Source organism: Eulemur rufifrons, chromosome 18 (genome assembly GCF_041146395.1).
Source record: "Eulemur rufifrons isolate Redbay chromosome 18, OSU_ERuf_1, whole genome shotgun sequence".
Classification (NCBI taxonomy): Eukaryota; Metazoa; Chordata; class Mammalia; order Primates; family Lemuridae; genus Eulemur; species Eulemur rufifrons.
In genome coordinates, this window is record NC_091000.1 from 21,872,694 (window position 1) to 21,894,736 (window position 22,043).

Here is a 22,043-nt window from a genome sequence, read left to right on the forward strand (position 1 = left end):
ATTTGAACACAAGCAGTCTAGCTCCAGAATCTGATTATAACCATGATGCAGGAATTTAGAGTGGTGTTTTAAAGTATCTTTCTTTTCCTATGCTACTTTGAATACACATTTTTTTTTCTTTTAGTTTTTATTGCTATTGTTTGTAGTTAGTTGAACTTCTTGTTCTCACTTTTACCAAGGATCCTAGATTTACATCACTAGGAAAGATATATTATAAACTGTATTTCACTTTTCTTGGATGATAGCCAAATCAAATTTCTTCTTAAGTAAAAAATAAAAAGGTTGAATTTCTAAGCCTTTCTACTTTATTTTTTGCCCTACATATTTTTATGTTTGTATTTCCATAACCAATGACCAAGATGGCCTCAGGAGTCCTCTCACTTTGACTAAAGTTCACAGAAGCTTCTTCCTGACACCAATACCCTGACCTCCCTTTTCCTAGAGCATTTACTTTAGAAACCTTATAATTATATATACTTTTTCTGCCCTTTTCAGATGTAAATATTTTAAAAAGCCTCTTGCCAGTTTTACATCCTAGGAATATCTTCTTAAATCTAGAAAATATCTCTGAATGTCATCAAAGAAGATAACACTCTTATCTCTCAATCTCTGAGGGAGGGTAGGAGCCTAAGTGGTGGGTTTTTTGCTCCACACTGAAAAACTACCTCCTATCATAAAGGTAAGAGTTCACTTTTTGTTTGGGTAAAGCCAATTAGTAAACACAGACTACCTATTATCTCCCTCTCACCCCAGCCATTAAAAACCCTACTGCCCTTTGTTTCAGTGTAGTTAAGTTCAAACTTAGTTCTGGCCTCTCTGACCTATTTCAGGAGCCTTGAATAAGTTCTTTCTTGCCTGTTTAACCTTTTCCAGTGAATATTTTGCTTTGCCACCTTGTCTGTAGAAAACATCTATTACAATCGAGGTAAATATGTTAACATTATAGATTAGTCTTTCCTAGGTCTTAATTCTTTATAAACATTCAAAATTGGAAGACTTTGGTGAAGATCCAAGTTATCATCTTTATATTTTTTGAAAGACAAAATTGAGTCTCAAAACACTCTTTGGTGAGCTCATGTTTAAGATCAAGTGAAAACACCCATTCTGGAGAAGAAAGTGCCTTTTCCCAACTTCGAGTTGTGGGCTCAAGGTATTACATCTCTCTAAAAGGATTGGCAAGGTAAAGATATGAAAATATGTACATATGTAGCCACATTATTGGGAGGTGGCAGCTGGGGGAATTTCAATCACAAGGAGAGTAGAAATGAACAGAAGTTAAGAAATAAACAATTCAAAAGAGAAAACCTAGATTTAAAAGATAATAATTACTTATTTTAGTCATAAACTTCCTTAGGCAATAACGCTTGATCTACTTACTTGTTTGGAGGGAAGAACCAACATGAAGATGAAATGGGTTACCTGGGGGAATTACTGTTGTTTACAACTGCCTATGGTTATTTAAATATTTTAATGTAACTAAAATAGAGAGGGTGGTTAGCTATTCTGATGACTGCTTTTGTTTTATTGGAAAATTCCCCAGTGGTTTCTATTAAAGACTGACTGGAATTTTTTTTCCACTGGGAAGTTTTCAATTATACTGTTATTTATCTGGCATTTTCATAGAAATCTGTGATTTTTTTAATTCACAAATAAAAAGGGCAGTACATACACGTAGGACACGTTTTATTTTTTTCTCTAAAGTTAAAAAACTCCACAATATTTGTATGTTTTTCGAATTGCTTTATGTGCTCTCCTAAGTAGTGTTGAGCAAATCAGCACATTTACTAAGGAGAAAATGGTACCCTAAAATACTTTGAGAAACCTAACTTGTTAAATAGCTTCTAGTATTCATGTGCTACGACATGAAAAAACAAAATGAAAACAAAAATACCAAAACTTCACGAAACACAAAAAGACCATAAATCAATTAATCAAGTCAATGGCTTCCTTTAGGACCTTTGAACAGATTCTAAAAGTGCATTTAAGTACAAAAATTAAAAATTGAATATGTTAGGAAGAAAACATATATCATTTGAACAGAATGTGAACTAAATTGGGGAGAAAAAAATAACAGAATTCAAGCTATCAGATTTGATAAAATATTTTTCATGCATCTGATCTCTGAGGACAAACATTAAATTAAACTTTGGTTGTTTTCCCATAAGTCCCATCAATTCCAAATATAAACAGTATTTAGCTTTAAAAAAAAACCTCAGGAATAGTCCTTTCTCAAGTTATATTTGTCAAAACTATGTGAAATCTAATTTACAGTGCAAATGTGTAAATACCATGAGGTGGCTACTTTTAATCAATCATTTTGATTCCTGTTTCTGTAATTGCTAACTGACTAGAGAATATAACAAGGGTATGTTATCTCTTTCATTGATTTTAGTACCATAGCATATGGTTTTTAAGCATTAATTCAAAGTAGCCATTTTTATTTGGAAAGATAAACTTCTTTTTGAGATAAATCCTTTCAATCCTCCAGGCATTTTTGGATGTGGGCACTTACTAGAGCTTCTACCTGAAAGTGTCACTCTGGAGTGATTCTCTGCCAGAGCTATCCCCTGCCTGGGAGGTTAGATCAAAAGCATCAACACCAACAGATTTCTCTTCATGCTCACTCTGTCTGACAGTTTAGATTAGAAATATCTACCAGCTGTTCCATTTCCTACCTTTCTTAGTTTCGGTAAGGTGACAAATATAACAGATTTATCAACATTTTTCTATAGCTAAAATGTCAGAGTCAGCTTTCCAAATATGACAAAAAAAAAAAAAAAAAAATCCTAGCTTTTAAAAAGTGTCAGGACTTTAAGCACATTACACTTCATTTCTTAAATAGATACCCCCCACAAAATTAAACAGAAATATAAACTACTTTTCTTTTTGGAAGAGTACTAAAGGAGGCAAAAAAAATTACAGTGTTTCTTATTAAAATGCAGAACAATATTCGTATCTCTAGGGAAAGGAAAGAGAAACAAAAAGAAAAACACAACTTATGACTACTTTGTAGACAAAATATAACTTGACAGAGGAGGAGGCTGAAGGGAAATAGGAAGAAAAGCCATTTACTGACTATTTTGAAATTTACCTTAGTTATTTTCCTTAATTTCTATGATCTTTTGTTTCATATTTTTAAAATAAAAATAATTCTTTCCCTTCCTATCTAAAAGGATTCAAAGTTGGAATGAAAAAGCTTTGCATACTGTGAGGCACTGTGCAAATGTAGAAGATAAGTACTTTTTGAACCCATTGACTCTGTAATTTCTAAAATAATCATTAAAAGATTCAAAATATTTTTCACACTTTCACATATTTAATATGTATTTTGGAGCTTAATTGGGTCCAATAGAACTTGATTGGGAACTCTTAGTGGGTTCTAGATGGTTCTTGCTCATTATAATAGGTCTCTGGTTAAACTGCCTGACTCACCACCCTTCTCAAACCTTTCTCTTCCTAGCTAAGTTCATTGCAAGCAGTGACAGTATGCCAGGCACTAAGAGATATTCTGTCTTAGCAGCCAATAATGCAGTGGAGAGATCTGAATTAGGGTCTAGTTGGGCATCGGCATCAAGGGATGGAGAATGGGGGTAGGGAGGGAGACAGTAAAACCTTCATGCTGAACTGACAGTGGGTTTTGGCTCTTCTGGGCAGTTCCTGTATGCAGGTGACCCTAACATACAGGCTGGTCTTGAGAACAACCATCTGTTTGGGTAGCTGCATATGCTTTCTAGCCATTTTTTATTTTTAGAATGTACCTGAATGGAATCTGGAATGCTGTGAACAAGTTTTCATCTAGAAGGCATGCCTAGGCTGAATCCCTCAGTCCTCTAAACCTTTAGTTGGAAGCCCTACTTGTGGGAGTGGTGTTTTGGCTGTGGGTGTGGATGGTAGCTTGTAGTTTCTCTGGCATGTTGAGAAAACCTCTCAGGAAAATGCAAAAAGGTCTAGGCAATGTGATGGAAGGTAGACAAGTCTAAGGTGTCAGGCAAGTTGATATCCTTGCCACCTCAGCATGATTGCCCTGGTGGTTCTGCATCTTTACCTCTGCTCTCATCTCAACCAGACTGTACATACTTTAAAACAGAAAAGATAGAGCCAGTAAGTGCCTAGAAGAGGGCCTGGGGTAAGGGACAGTCTTAGAAGAGAAGAAGTTGGAACATTCAGCTGTTGGATCATTCAGTCTCCCACTTTCTAGCATAATTTCCATCCTGAATCACATTGACATGGTGTGCTATGGTGAGAGTAGCCAGGTGGAGGGGCCCTGTTTACTCTAAGGCAGCAATCCCTAACCTCTGATCTGTGGTTAGGGACTGGGCTACAGAGCTCCACTACCTCCCCACCCCCACCCCCCGTCTGAGTAAAAATTGTCTTCCATGAAACTTAGGAACAGCTGGTGGGGTAAAGCTTCATCTGTATTTACAGCTGCTCCTCATCGCTGCATAACCTCTGCCCACCCTAGTGAAAAATATTGTCTTCCATGAAACTGGTCCCTGGTGCCAAAAAGGTTGAGGACCACTGCTCTAGGGGACTTGATTACCCACATCTCAGAAGTACAACAGCAACTTTTTTCTCAGTAAGAGAAGGGGTTGAAACTCCGGAGAACAGTACTTCCTTAGTTTTCAGGAAACTTCTCTATAAAAGGCTCCTGCACTTAGATGACATTCTAAAGGCCTGGGACAAAAATCCAGGAAGACAATTTCAATCATCTTCATGTTGCCTGAATTACTTCAATTATCTAACCAACCCCTCAAATAAGACAGTGCTTCAAGAAGGTAGAAACACATTAATTAGACATCCCAGAATGACAGCATTAGAAGAGACTTTAGTCAAAAATCATCTAAAACAAATAATCCCCTAAAATAGCAGCATTGGCAAAATGTTATCCAGACTTGAACCCTTATGCTAGCAGGAAGAGCACAGATTCACCAGGCATTTGATATAGGAGAAAGTACCCAGCCTTGGGGTGCAAAAGAGTCTTTGGATCCCAGCTCTGCCCTTTACTATGTGAATGTAGGCTAGTTATTTTACCTTTGACTTCCTGATATATTTATAATAGGAGAGAAAATGATATCTCTTTTATTGTGCTCATCTGAGCATGGTGAGACAATGTGAATAAAGTATCAAAGAACATGCTTAATAATTGGTAGTTTTCTTCCCAGCCTTTTCATGGTTGGAATCTGCCTTCTGCCTGTAAGTGTTGCCATAAACTATGTGACCTTAAGAAAAGCACTTAACCTCTCTGGGCCTCAACTTCTTTGAATGCAAAATGAGAAGCTTGGACTGATGGATGCTAAGGTCCCTCCAAGGACGTTTTTCACTAAAATATGAAACATCATGGTGGATTTCTGAAGACATTACCTTCATTTTTGTTCCTTTATAGCCAGCTGTTATCATAGGCTTGGCTGGGCTAGACATAATTACTTTTTCCCTATGGAGTCAAGAAACAAACTAAATGGCAGTGTCCTTGAATAATTTATTTGACTCCTAGAATTAGTACATTATCATTGTTGCTATGGAAGAAGTAATTTACATTTTGAAAGGGTATTTTACTTCTTTTATCTCTGAATGTATTTTAATCCTTTTACTGCTTTAGAAGACGTGACTCCATTATTTTATGTCAATACTTCCAGTATCCCGTTATTTGGGTGGGGTCAGTTATTATCTGCAGTGTCTGATGAGGTTAATGCACTGGGATTCTAAGTGCCTACAGTCAGTTAATGAATTTGAATCGGAGTCTCAGGAGTGTGCATACCGGGCCAGCACCTTATCAGCCCCTACGTTTTGTTTGCTTTCTGTTAGTGTGATCTGTAGAATAATAGCTTATGTATACACAAAGTTTAATCATGAAATATAGATGTCAGATTTAGAAACATGTAGTGCTATGGAAAGAATATATATTCTGTGATAAGACATAGATTTAAATCCAGATTTCATCACTTATTAACACATGACCCTGGATTTTAGGTTTTTTTCCCTATAAAATGAGGACACTATAGACTTCCAATCTTATAGTGATATTAAATGGGAAATTATTTGTCAAAGTGATGTCAAGAATGACGAGGTTCATAAATTTGGAAAGGAGAGCTTTATTTCTCATAAAGGGCTGCAGCCTGCAGGGGGCCATTCTGACAGACTGAGAAGCACAGCCTCAGGCTGAGGCAAAGAGCAAGCACTTGGAGGGAACAGCCAAGGGAACAGGAATTTGTGCTTATTGGGGTGGCCCAAAATACGTATTTTATAAGCTATAGGAGGAGTCACAAATATTTATGAAAGAGAAACATGCACATGTGCAATTGTGCTTCATGCCCCTTTATAGGGTGCATGTACAAAAAATGGCCATGATCCGAGGGTGGAGTTTTGGGCCCTCTGACATCAAAAGGTGAAGGAGAGGACATGAAAACACTCACTGTGAGGCCTCTGTAGAGTGGTGAGAGCCACTCCATGGTCTGTTGTCTTTATCAGGAAGGAATGCTGTCAGTTCTTGCCTTGAAACCACAAAAAGAGATGAGCAGCATTAGGTGGTTGGTTGAAATCAGCAGTAGAGCAAATCCTTCCAAAGGCTGGTTTCTGTTTGACCTTAGGGAGGAAAGCCTCATGGTGGTTAGTGAGGGAGGGGTTGTAAGGAGCTGTGTCTGACCTCCCATCCCATCGTGGCCAGGATTTCAGTTTTTAAGGTATCTCTGGGGTTTGCCCTGCCCTTGGCCAAGAGGGGGTCCATTCAGTTAGCTGGGGGGCTTAGGACTTTATTTTTATTTTTCAGTGCCTTTTAATATTTCTTTATATCAATGTAAGACATTATTTTGATTAATAAGATTACTCGATTGCTATTTATCAATTCCAGGAGACATTAGCTTGGAGAAAGTTATAAATGAAAGAAGGTGAATAAGTTATGTATATTATAACAGGGGTCCCCAACCTATGACAAGTTGTATCATTGTTTCATTATATATTATAATGTACTAATAATAGAAATAAAGTGCACAATAAATGTAATGTGCTTGAATCATCCCGGAACCATCCCTCCAACCTCCTGGTTCTGTGGAAAAATTGTCCTCCATGAAAATGGTCCCTGGTGCCAAAAAGGCTGGGGACCGCTGTACTATAGAATAACCATAGGAAATGATCAGCAGTAGCTGGAAGTTTGTTAGAATAAATGCCGTAGAGCCAGTGTGATGGTAAAGAAAGAAGAACGCAAGATAAAAGGAAGTGAAAGCCCTGAATGTGAGAGGTTCATTTTTAGTCATCTGACTCCCTAACAATAGTAAATATGTGCAGTTGATATAGTTATTTACCAATATTTTGGTTCCTTTCATGAAACATGAAGGATTGTACTCCTCTGCTCCTTTAACAGTAGATGTGGCCTTATGACTTGCTTTAGCCAATGAGGCGTGTATGGTTGTGACAGGCATTCATGACCAGATGGTGGTGGTCACCCCCTCAGCCACTCCCCACACCCTCGTGAGGATAATGTGGAGCAGAGGCCCCAGCCCACCAGGGAAACCATAAAAATAAGCAAGGAATACATGTGTGTTCTCTCGAAACATTTTATGGTTTCTTTTTTGTTGTTAGCTCAACATAAATTAGACTCTCCTGACATATAGAATAAGTTAATAAGATAGTTAACTCATCCAGAAGTTTATGAGAATCTCTGCCCTTTCCTTTAGCTGAGAAGCCAGAAGCAAAGGTTGGGGTCGATCCTAACCTGGGCGGCTTCAGGAGAGTGTGAGTGTGAGCGTGAATTGCCTTCCTCAGAGAAGGGTCTGCTCAAGGGACTTGTGCTGTATCATGTGGTTTAAGGTCAGGGGCTCAGGTTCTGCCTGTTGGTGTTTTCCCATTCCTATCTCATTATAGTTTGTACAAGGATAGTCGTTCTACGTGTTCATGTGCTCAGGAAGGACCTGATAATCCTTTTAAGACCTCGTTTATTACATTGCTGGAAACGTATTAAGGAACACAGAGAAGTTATGTTTAGGTGTTTTCACTTTGGCTACACAAAGAAGATCACAGCAGCAGTGCACATAAGGGGAGAAGTGGAGATTTCACTGATGATCTCCTTATGCTCATATACTTCAAGACTTCCCCATTCTACACTTCTAGCCTCACTGCCTTTCTAGTCTCATCTCACGTGATGCTCCCCTTTGTTCCCCTGTTTTCACTCTCTTTCCCCCAGTGGACTCCCAGCTTGTCCTTCTAATATTGGCTCAATTGTCACTTTTCAGACGTTTCCTTGACCCCTCTGAGTACATGAAATAATCATATCATCTACTCTCATAATCTTATGTACCTTCCCTTTGCAGCACTTACTATGATTGTTATTTTTACATTCAGTTTTGTAATTGTCTGATTAGTGACTATCTCTCTCATAAGTCTCTAAGCTACATAAGGGAAGGAGGGATTAATGGGTTTTCAATCACCTTTGCATATTCAGACACTAGCATAGTGCCTAGCACATGGTAACACTCAAGAGATACTTATTAAATGAATACTTAATGCAAGTCACCATGGTGGTCATTTAACATACTCATCTTTTTTAACCATTCAAAATCCTTTGAGATAGGAAGAGATTTTTTCATTTCCAATATGAGGATTGGTTAATATATTTGCTCCAAATCATACTTGTAGGTGGTGGAGTCAGATTTTGAGTCCATGTTTATCTGACTTCAAAGCCTGTGATCTTCCCATTACATGCCTCTGTCTTGCCAGAGACTAAAGAAATGCTTTAATTTCGAGGGAGTTAATAATGCATGGGACCTGAATTGAATACAATTTTCTGCTGTTCTGCACTAGAAGAATTTTTTATTATCCAGCTGTAGGTTTGTGCCTTCATCTCTTATCAAGAAGAGGTAATTATCTTCATTAGAAGACAACCCCTTTACTCCCATATAACTTAGATGCAGTTGGTAAAACTCTATTTTCTTTACTCCTTGCTCCCTATGAACTGCTATCTTCAGAAGCTGTCAAAGTTTGCAACCAGATGGTCAACTATTATTCACTCTTAAGTTCCTCTGCAGCAATGCATCATCAGGTCCATCAGCAAATAGTAACATATGAAAACATATTGTCTCATCTTTAGTATCTCCACATGTCGCTTTAAAATTTGTTATTCCACTCCGGTTCCTAATTAAAGAAAGCTCGTTTCCAATTCCCCTGACTGATATCTACCATTTCAATAATGCCCTTTATGTTTGTCCTAGAATATTCATCATTGTCTTGTTAACACAGTTGTTTTCAAATAATATGGTAACTAACAAAGCCCTTTCCTGACTTTTATATAGTCTGTGATTATTTATTTCTATTTGGCATCCTCTTCTATCTTATGCCATGATTCCACCTTGGACTCACACGCGGTGACATCTGCCATCTGAAACTTGATGGGCATTTTTACCTTTTTAAGCTCTTTATCACACTTTATCCCTCTCCTGTGGCTGCTAGCCTGAGTGGTATCTTTTCTGCAGCTCCCAGTCACCGTCCCCTTTTCCATCTTTCTTCTCCAGGCTGTTTATCTCACATACTCAGCCTGCTCCACTCTTTGCTCAGGTTCGCTGAGGTCTAATACTTCTCATGTCATTCATTTTGCTCTCATATTCATTGAGTTTCTTAAGAAGATCAGCTCGTCTCTGTGATTTAATATCTAGTTCTTAATTTTATACTTAAAAGATAATACTCAAAGAAAATCATTCTTACCTTCTCTGCTCTGTGTATGAAAGGCATTTGATTCTATCACAGTGACATTGATTAGCATTTTGAATTTGTTGCCATTTAAAATAAATTAAAATTTTGTCTTAGCTTATAATCAGATTACAGTAGCAGCACAGGTCTACCTGACTTTAAAAATCCAGAGAGCCATTTGCTTGAATAATAAGTCAACTCAAATAATATCCTTTGAATATATATCATAAGGCTGGTACTGGGATTTCTGTGATAATAACACTGCTTCTAAAAATTAAAGAATTTGACCATGGGAAAAATTTCTTATACAGAAACATTAAGTTATAGGGAGTATGTGGCTTTTTAAAAACAGACCAGTGTCAAGAAATAGGATGTATTTGCTTTGAGTGATCTGCTCAGAAAACAGGATGGATGACAGAGTGACTGTCACGGAGCTGAAGCACCAAGTGACAAAGTGCCCCCTGTCTTGCTTTCATAGGCTTGGGTTGTTTATAACTGATGAGGCCATCAGTGTCACAATATGGGACATTCAAAAATCTAATAATGTCCTATTAAAGTCACAGAAATAAAGCTAATTGCCATATGAAAGTTAAGTTTTTTTACTAGACATGACACCACATGAAAAATGGATTCAGGTTAGGGCTACTAAAACTGAGGTAATGGGCCTAAATATATTTTGCCTATTATTTCTAGGCAAACTTTTACTTGAAACCATATATTAAGGGAAAATAAGTATATTTGCTAAGGATATTTATGAAATAGAAATATAATAGAAGCCACTGATCAAATGGATATGAGATGATCTTGTAAAATATGACTTTAGTCAACACTGATTTAGAAGAATAATATTTTTGAACTTTTAAAGTGGAAAAGTAGTAATATGCTGAATTATACATAGACTATATTGATGTAAGAACATTTTCCCACTGTTTTCTGTATTGGTCAGCACAAGGTGAAATTCTATAACGAATAAAAAGCAATCGTAAATGGCACATTATAAAACTGGGTAATGATGAAATAGAGAACACATAAGAAAAATGGCCAAGATGGTATGGCATTGGAAAGCATGTTATGACTATTTATTCATTCATGTGAATGGATTCATTGGGCTCCCTGCTTGATACTAGAGATGTAATGATGACTATGACAAATATGGCCCCTGCCTTATAGAAGAAGCAAAACAGCAGTTGAAAATCACAATAAGATGATTAATGTTATGGTAGAAAAAGCAGAGAAAATAGGAGAACCTATAAGAAGGAGCTTTATCAACTTTAAGAATCAGAAGAGTAGTAGTCCATGATATATATCTATACCACATATTCTTAATCCACTCATGTATTAATGGGCATCAACCCTTAGGTTGATTGTACATCTTTGCAATTGTGAATTGTGCTGCAATAAACATTTGAGTGCAGGTGTAATTTTGATAAAATGACTTCTTTTCCTTTGAGTAGATATCCTGTAGTAGGATTGCTGGGTTGAATGGTAGATCTACATTTCTTTCTTTCTTTCTTTTTTTACATTTATTTCTTTGAGGAATCTCTGTACTGTTTTCCATAGAGGTTGTACTAATTTGCAGTCCCTCCAATAGTATATAAGAATTCCTTTCTCTCTGCATCCTCACTGGCATCTATTGCTTTTTGACTTAATAATGGGCATTCTGACTGGGGAAGGGGGTATCTCAATGTGGTTTTAATTTGCATTTCCCCGATAATTAGTGATGTTGGGCATTTCTTCATATGTTTTTGGCCATTTGTCTATCTTCTTTTGAAAAATTTCTGTTCATGTCTTTTGCCCACTTTTTAATGTTTTTTTAATGATTTGTTTGAGTTTGTTATAGATTCTGTATATTAACCCTTTATTGGGTATATAGTTAACAAATATTTTCTCCCATTCTGTAGGTTGCCTATTTACTCTGTTGATTATTTCCTTTGGTGTGTGAAAACTCAGCCATAAAAAGGAATGAAATAATGGGGTGTTTTTGCAGCAACTTGGATAGAGCTGAAAACCATTATCCTAAGTGAAGTATCTCAGGAATGGAAAAACAAACACCACCTGTACTCTCTAATAATTAGAAGTTAATTAATTGGCACAGGAGCACAAAGAGATGTGAAGGTCATTGGAAATCAAGAAGTGGGGAGGGGGGAGAAGAGGAGGAAAGGAGGGGTAAAAACTTACCTATCGGGTACAATGAATACTATATGGGTAATGGGCACATTCAAAGCGCTGACTTAAGCATTATAAAAGGTATCCATGTAACAAAAACAGTGATACCCCCTTAATATTTTGAAATAAAAAAGTTTAAAAAAATTAAAAAATAAAAGAATCAGATGAAATGGTGTGTGAAAGAACCACAAAGTAAAAAAAGAGACATAAATTATTCTCTGCAGAAGGCTTAGAAGAACAGAGAAAGCATGGTGTCATGAGAAAATGAAAGTAAATCAGGAGGTTTGGTGAGTAATTTCAAGAAGAATAGGAACGATAAAGCAGGAACACTACTGCGCCCAGATACTGATGGTTCTATAAGCCAGGCATTGAAGTTTGTATTGAATCCTAGGAACAATGGGGCAGGGCCTTGGCACTGCTCAACTCCAATGGGTGATGGCTACTGTAATCTATCTAAATAACAACCTACAGAGTTGTGTAATGCATAACCTATGCAACTATCTACATTGATCCCAAATGGGAGGTCCTTTGATATCTGCAAACAGAAGATTGATTTAATTGAGTTTGGGTATATAATTATGTAAGGACACTCTGCCTGCTATGTGGAATACAGATTTTAGGTCATATATTTAAAAGGTGGGCTGCACACCCTGCTTTATACACACACACACTCATTTATTCACTCATGAACAAATCTCTATTATACACATATTATGTGCCAGGAACTATTCTATTTACTGTAGGATTCAGAAGTTAGTAAGATCATCAAGGTCCCCATAATTATGAAGTTTCCATTCTTGTATGGGAGAAAGAGAAAAAAAAAATCACTAAGTATACAAAATAGTTTCAAATGCTGATGTGTTATATAGAAAAGAAGGTAACATTTATACATAAATTTGAAAGATCCAAAGGAATTAGCCTTATAACTATCTGGAGACACAGGACGTTGGGAACAGCAAGCATGAAGGCCTAAGCAGGAATATTCTGGGTTCAGGGAACAAAAAGATAAGTGTGCTTGGAGCATAGTATGTGAAAGAGAAAGTGGAACAAGAGCAATTCAAAGAGGTAGGCAGGGGTCCAATTACATAAGGCTTTGTAGGGATGGTTGAAAGAACCAGATGTGTAGATATGTACAAGAGAAAACAAATTGAAAACAGAACAAATATGATCAAATATGTGGTGGTAACTCAGCTTAAAAGGGAATTAAAACTAATTCTATGTTACTGCAGTCAACCAAATTAGGTGTAATGGGTGGTTGTTAAAAGAGGGAAGAATTTGTTTCCACAAACTGTCCAACCGTGAACAGAGCTGTCTGTCACTTGAGATATTTATGCAGTCAGTGCAAGGAACTTCTGCTCTGCGAGAAAGGCAGCACTAGTTTGCCTGCAAACTCTCTTTCCATTATAAATGCTTTTAGTTCATTTGGGGAAAATAAGACACAGGAAGGTTTCCTAAATTCAATATGAGGAGCTTTTGTTGACTATGGTTATTCATATATGTAGTTACCGCATACTTAGAAGAAGAAAAAGAGGTTAACACCTTCCGTTTTTCTGAATCTTTACTTTTTTTTTTTTTTTTTAACATGTGGGCTGCAGACTCTGCTTTATGATTGGTTCCAGGTATACCATAATTCTATCTTACTGGTGGTTAGAGACAGAAAAATGCAGCATTTTCCTATAAAAATACTATTTTATATAGGATAATCAGGCCTTAGAATAGAAAAAAAAAATCAAATTTTCCATATCCCCCAATAAAAGTACTGAGTAGTTTTTTTCTTTTCTATTTTTTTGGAAGTTTACATATTTTCGATCTGCTTTTTCAGATTATACATATGGTCTTCACATTTGTTAATATGTTCAAGAGGGGGCATCATAATCTTTCTAAGATTACATTTCTTATACACTTAATAATATATTGTTTAGTCAAAGAGTTACGTAGAAGTTATGTCTGGGTGTCACACTTGCGATAGTTATAGATTCTTATTTTCAGCAATGGATGCAAAGGGAGAAGGATTAACTCACCGAGCATCTCCTTATGGACATACTTCAATACCTTCCATCTATCTTTAGGATAAAGACAGTGATTTTCCTCTTGGCTTGCATAATTCTACCTATTCTTGACACATGGCCTCCCTAGCACCTTCTCACAAAAGTTCAGAAAGCATCAATTCTAGATTAGTTGAATTTCTTACTCTCTACAAACTTATATACTAATATATTTATGTTTTATGGTACGATTTTCTAAAATATAAAGATCTCAAAATTTAAATATCTTTATTTTTCTTTCTCAGTATCATGGATAATCGAGGGAGTTTAACTTTGAGAACAGGAACACTTGCCAATGCTTTAGTATGGTGCTGTGAAAAGTTATAGTTTTCATACTTAAAATAGTATCTTATATAAAATGGTATCTATGCCGTAGGAAACGTTGTATTTTGGCATGATGTAAAAATAGTTCCTTCAGAAGGTTCCTTAAGAATTTTGTGGACAGCAGAAATTTTTACGACTGATGGATTACTTTTAATCATTTTCTGCTTTTGTGACTCCTGCTGCTCCATTTTTTAGAATTCATTTAGTTTTACATTAGCCTGTGTTCATTTGGTACAAGATGAGGATAACATTCTTTTGCCAGATCATCAACTTTTAAAGGATTAATCTTGACTAATGAAACAAAGTAGAGGATTGTGTTAATTAGTCAAATAATTGGAGCAAAACCTGAACTTTTCTCAGCTTTAGCCCCTAACCTTATTGACGTATAATTGACAAATAAAAATTGTATATATCTGAAGTGTATAACTTGATATTTTGATATACATATGCATTGCTGAAATGGTCACTACAACCAAGCTAACTGACATGTCGATTAGATGCGATATTACATTAGAACTTTAAACAATGGGCTAATGGCTTTGTTAAAGCACACTTTGTATCTCCTTTTCTTGGCTGACAACGGTAAAGAGAACCTCTCTGTACCTAAGTGAAATATTGCCACAAAGTTTACAGAGTTAATCTTGTACATTTAACTATATTAAGGGAATTCCCTTGTCTAAAACATTTAAACCCCCCAAAAGAAATAACACTAAAATAAAACAAAACATTTCAACCTAATGCTTTTATAGGCATAATTAATGACTACTGTATACAATTTAAAAATTTACCTTGATTTCTCTACCTTGACATTTAGATTTTAGTTTCTTATGCTTCCTTAAAGTAGCACAGATTGTTTTCCTGTTTTAGCTCTATGTGCTATCATCCATACATTTTATTTTCTTTTTTGTTGTTTGGAATTTCTTTGATTGTAGAATAAAAGAGGGCAGGGGAACATCTTTTGTATAATACACAGCATGATGATATGAATCAATTATGGATAACAGCTTTAAATTTTTTTAAATTTCCCTGAACAGTTGGGGCTTGGATATAATCTTCACTGTCCTTGAAAAAGAATTTTCAAATGGATTTTCATTCCTGTAAAGTGAATAAAGGTCTATATTTGCCCATAAAACTCTTTGTGAAAAATTTCAGCTTTAAAAAATTAAATCTGAAGAAGGTTGCATAGATTTGTGCTCCCTGTGCTAAAATTATGTTAGAAATGAAAAGTGCCTGAAAACAGAGATAATACAATGCAAATTGGTCTTTGCATGTCATTAACCTGCCATCTATGATGTGCCTTGCTCAATTTCAATATTTAATAAGTGTCCAATTTCTTAAGTATGAATAAAAATTAGAAACAATAACAAGTAAGTTACTTTTCAATAAATAGACATGTCCTCCCTGATTTAAGAATAGTAATTGGGTGTAGCATATTAACTGAGTGGCCTAGAGCAATTTTGTAATAATCTTCTAAGAGCTTAGGGGAAAAAAATCAACATTTTATTACTTTTAACACACTGCAGTTACTGCTTTTCTTAATTCATTTTAGTGAGCTGTCAATAAATTTCACTCCATTAGATGCTGAATTTAATTAGCTCCAGGGTTACAATTTATGTGATTTCTAAGTTGTGTGGTATTTACAATGTCTAGTAAATGTTACCTGTGGCAACATAAATATATTTAATCTATACCAGTAGTAGACAATTATTTTTCATTCCCTGGATAACACAAGTTCAAAACTGCTGTTTCTGATTACTTTCTGTGCTCTTTTGCTATGTTATGTGAGAACAGGACTGGCTACATAATTTGTATTAATAGTTCCTAATGCAAAATGAAAATGCAGCCTCCCTCCCCACGTTAAAAAGTTACTAAGAATTTTTTTAAGATGGCAACAGTAGAATTGGGACAGGGTCCTTTTAAGGGAGGCATCCTGTGTGACTGCACAGGTCTCACACCCATGAAGTCAGCCCTGTGTGGGTGAATAATATATTTTAAGCCAAAATAATCTCTAAAGTGTACAGATTATATTCTTGGTAAATCCCAGGTAAATACTGGTAAATAAGGCTAACCAGAGATCAGGCTACTATTCATAAAGGCAGGAACTTTGCCTTTTCTTTGACTTTCAGCAAAAGTGACTTAGGTTTATGATATAACCAGAACAGTCCTTAGAAAAAAATAAATTATCCTTTGATCAAGTGTTTGATCTGAAGATCTATATCCCAAGTAAGTAGCTTCCATTACCAGGCATCACTTTTAAATTTCCACATGATATTCTGAATCAAGAATCTATTCAAGGTAATAAAGATTCTCTCTGGAGCTGCAACATGGTGTAAAATGCCGATTGTCTACCTGTTCTCCATCCTTCTGTCCTTTTTTGGTATCAGAATACTGGCAAGGTGCTGTGCTCAAAAGCTACATTTACATCCTCCTTGAAGAGTTGTGTGACCAACACACTTTAAGTAAAAGTCCTTTGTTTATTCCCTTTCTTTCTGTCTGTAACAACTGTGAAGGCTGAAGCGTCAACAGTTATCTTCGAATCATGTGGCAACCTTTAGGATGATAGACACATACAATTTATGGTGGATGCTTCTTGGATGACTTTAAAGCATTTTTTAAGAGATACAGGGTCACACTATGTAGCCAGGCTGGAGTGAAGTGGTACGATCATAGCTCACAGTAACCTAGAACTCCTGGCTCATGTGATCCTCCTGCCTCAGCCTCCCAAGTAGGTAGGACTACAGGGGAGGACCACTGCACCTGGCTAATTTTCTAAATTTTTTGTAGAAAGGGGGTCTCACTATGTTGTCTAGGCTGGTTTTGAACTCTTGGGCTGAAGTGATTCTCCTGCCTTGGCCTCCCAAAGTGTGAAATTACAATAGTGAGCCATCACACCTGGCCTTAAAGACATTTTAAACCAGCTATAGATTGCCTGTAAGAATGAATAATCCCTTAATTTATTTAAATCTGTGCAATTCTACTTATTAGTTGGAGCACAATTTTAACTGATATGGGAGATAACATTCCCTTCTTTTTTTATTAAAGTTATGTTTTACTGGATTCTACTATTGGTGTGATAATAACAGGTTAACTTAAAACATTTATATGGTAATATAAAGGAGAGAAAAGTTATTTCAGACAAAATAAACAAAATCTCACTTCATTTTGTTAGAATAGCTGAAAATCTGGCCAATTGTTTCCTTTGCCTGTTTTATACAGTTGATTGGAGTTTTTATTTTGTTTTGTTATTTGCTTTTAGTTTTTGCACTTGCTTGTCTTATTTTCTTGATTTCTTATCCCGTTACAAATTACTTTAGTATTTATTCATTCATTTAAGCAGTGAGCCAAACTGGTGATTCAAACACAAATAAGGTATGGCATCTTCCCTTAAATTATTCAAAACTTAACAAGAGATTAAATATGTAAAAGATAATTTAAAATGCAACCTGGAAAGACCCCAAATACAGGGGAAAATAATATGAGTCTCCAATTCCACTGAGATAAATGACTGCCTTACTTCCTAGGAAAATTAGGAGGGGTAGTAAACATCCACTCTGAGAGAAATACCTTGAAGACTTTTAGAATCTGATGCATCTTAGACCCACTGCTAAATAAGATAAAACTTTGTTCTTTAACTTTTTCCACATTTATGAATAAGAAATGTTAGATTGAATCTATAAATTATTTTCCCCTTATGTGGACTCTAAGAATGTGATTGAGATTTAAAAAATTAAGCTTTATATTAACAAAAAAAACAAAAACAAAAACAAACAGTAACATTGCTTTACTTCAAGAAATGGAGAAGGGCCCATGAATATTAGTAACATGTATTTTCTTGGGTCAAACCTATACATTATACCTGCCAAAAGGCGACATTAGCTTTTAAATCACTGTTACCTAAGAACTATTTGGTTATACTCTAAATTTCATTCTTACTGTTTCTGCCATTCATTCATTTCAGTATTTTAGTGGAGTTTTGTCCAGCTGAGATAATTTATCTTTCTCAACAGGATTCTGTAGTCGACTACTGAAATATATAATTTCATATATGTATGATTAAAAAAAGAGAGAAAGCAAAGCTGTACTTGATAAGAGACTAGACTAATGTGGCTTCAAAATAGAGAATGTAGTCTTTATCAGTAGATAAAACTTCAACAGCTACTACTCTCTTAATTTAAAAAAATAAGCAAGAAATTCACAATTTTAAAATAATTCTAGATGAATGAAATATCTAAAAGCAATTCAAATACCAAGTCATAATCTACTCCTCAGAGCTTCAAACTCAAAAATACAGTAGACCAAATAAGTTAACAGATAAATCTTAACCTATACTCTGAACACCTTGAGAGCTTGTTTGGAGTTCCTAGTAGGGGAGCACAGCCATTTGTATACCCTTGACCAAAGAACAAGAACGGTCCTCCTCTATCAGGGAAGGTCGTCCTCTTGGATCGAGCATACCGCTTCGGAAGGGATGCACAGGGAGTGGTGAGGGAGGAAGAGGACAGCCGCTTGCTTGCCAGATCAGCAGAATCAACCCAGGCGATCAATGGGGTGACAGATGTCGCAGCCAGATCGCCCTCACATCCTTAACCTATACTCTGAACACCTAAGGTGTTGTAAAAATCTTTTGTGATTATATAACATATATATGTATATATACACACAAACATGCACATACATGTACATACGTGCTACAAAACTTGGAAAACACAATAAAACACAAGGAAGAAAATTAAAAAATGAATGACTATGTATCTCTCTTTCTATGACCTACAAATAAAATTCTATGAATAATCTGCCATTTTTAATATAAATAAATTCCTATAAATACACACACATACATACACATTGCACTGTGATCCAATTGCATATAGCTTAACACTAACAAAACTTGTAGAATTTAGCTTTTTTATGACCCTTTGATAGAGTCCTGGGAACAAACAGGGGACATGCAATCTGAACATAAACTGATTTTTCCCCTCTACTCCCAGCCCCAGTCAACCTGATTTTCCTGAGCCTTGTGGTAGTTTGTGCCTTTGGTTAATGAGTGTAAGCAAGTGAGGCCTAGATTTTGTTGGAGTTACATAGAGAAAGCTGACAATTGGAAGCTTGAGACAGGTGTGGAAGATGGAGTATCCTAGAAAGGTACTGGCCCACAAATTGTAGAAACTGTGGTAACATGGCCTTGTCTGAATATATCTGCTTTCTCTGGGCATAAATCCATGAACAGCTGGGCCAAACCTCACTAGACTCAAGGTGAGAATAATGTAGGGAGATCAGAGAGATTTCTTTGGAAGTTTCAGTAAAGCCTGGCAACCTGCCTTTTCCTCACTAATGGCCCAAAGGGAAGAGATTGTTTTATCTCCCAGCCCCTGTAAGATAACTAGTAGATGTGAGCCCCATGAGCTCAGCCAGGTAAGTTAACACTCATCTAAATTAGCTAGCACTAAGAGAAAGTGATCAGTCTGAACAAGACATTTATCCATCAAAACACAGCTACTGCATGAGATAGCCACTGGAATAAAATATACTGACAAAAGTACATAAGGAAAAAAAATTGCATACCAAAAATAACATAAAGTTGGAATGAAAAATAGGATTTGTCAACTAAACAATTTAATAGGTGATTTAAAGATAAGATATTCCCTTGAGATCTGAATCAACAGCCTATAAAGTTAGGTGCAAGGAATAGCTCAAAGACCAAGGCAAATTATATGAGGTATAAATTATAAGAAAAAAATTACATAGAAGATAGATCCTGATGAACTAACAAATGAGTAACATAGTTCCAGAAAAAATGTGGAAATAAATGTTAGAATCAATAACTAAAGAAATGATAGAAGAAAACATTCCTGAGGTAAAGAGATCTGAGACTGTTTGATTGAATATATTCACCAACTTCCAAACAGGACTGAAGAGAAATGGTGTTGACTTAGATATAACCCACCAAATTTCTTGTATACTCATGAGAAAGAAAAAAATTTGAGCTGGACAGGCAGGTAGAAAAAAATAACTTAGGTTGGCAATGGAACTTTCGTTGATAACTGCAGGTGATAGAATACTAAGAAGATTTATAAACTACTGAACAAAAAGGTCTACAATCCAAAAATCCTGGTATGCTTACTTGCCAGGGGAAAAAACCAATTAGAGATATGTAAGAACTCAGAAAATAATATATTATTTATATAACCCTTTGAGGAAAATATTCAAGGAAAAGGCTTTGTACCAGATAATAAAATGTGAACTAGAACAAAGGCCTTAAGAAAGAAAATGGGATGAGCAATTAATCTTTCTTTTTCACTTTCCGTAATAATTAAGGCTGAATAAATAGAATACACTAAGAAAATACTAATAAAATATCTGTATCAGTATCTGTTACAAGGACTCTTGTAACAAAACGGACATACAATAAGAAGAGACCTTCCAATGCTGGCATCTGGTTAAAAGTACTAAACAATCTCACCAAACCTATGCACTGAGAATGGCTTGCAGGTTGGGAAGAAGGGTAAAAATGCTCTTTACCAGACTTAGGCATGAGACTAGGAAAAAACAAGAGAGAAAAAGTAAACGTAGTCTAAAATTTCATCATAATATGGTGAGAAGGAAACGAAAGTCTTGGCGGACGAAACAATCTATACTGATGAGAGAAATGGTATTTTATATTCAATGAATAATTGTTACATTATTTTTATTATTTCTGTTTTATTTGTTTATTTCTTATTTATTTGTGCTTTATTGGTTGTATTTATTTATATGAGACCACCACAGAAGGCATACACAATACCATAATGTCTTTATTGAATTATTTATATTTCTGTATTTCAATTCCTGAAGCAAAATTACTCATATGGCAATATTTTATCAATAATAATTACATTCTACAGTTACTAACATATCAAGCATTTTGTCCCATTTTGGCACACAAAAATATTGGTTCCTTTGCAGCAGGTTTCTTCATAATGAAATTATCATTGTGAAATCAATGACGACATTCAAAGTAGACTTGTCTAACCACTACCATTCAACACTTTTGAAATAAATTTTTAAAAATTTATTTATGATTTTGAATCATAGATTTGAATTTTACCACCCAGATAATCACCTATGGAAATGCAAATGGTTCACAGTGTTTAACCAACATAAAATGTTTATTAAAATAAATGGAATATAAGCTATTTATTTCTGAAAAGAAACACTTATGTATTTTCAACAAATAGGGCATATTTTCTAAAGATCCATGTTATCTGAACAATGTAAATAGGAACTGACCAAAATATTTCCTCTCTCAGAATATGATCTGAGTAGTAAAAAGATCTTATAGATTTTTAACTGTCAATTTCTAAATAAGACAGGAAAAAGTGTTAGATGATGATGTGTTACAAATTCTACTTCCCTGAGAACCTATAAAGGTCTCAGGAATTAAAAGGAAAAACAATACACCTCTACCCTCAATGGCACAATATTTTTATAGTCAATTCTGGCCCAATATTAGATTAAAACTTGAAATTCAGAGTATGCTAGAGAAACAAAGGACATATAAATACATATAGCTTCTATGAAACAGACAAGCACGGTGGTGGCATTTTAAAGTCAAACTTTATGTATGTGGATTAGAAATGAAGGACTATAAATACTCTATGTTCTAATTTGCATCCATTTAGAAATCAGAAATGGAACCTCATAAATTTCATATTAAATGATACATAAATATCATAGGTTAGAGGACACATTTTCAATGCAATGTTATGCTCTGAAAGTGAAATTCACTGAAGCTAGTGAAATGAATAGAGTTAATGCCTAAGGTATTAAAGAGGAAATATAAGCTGTAGATATTTAAAG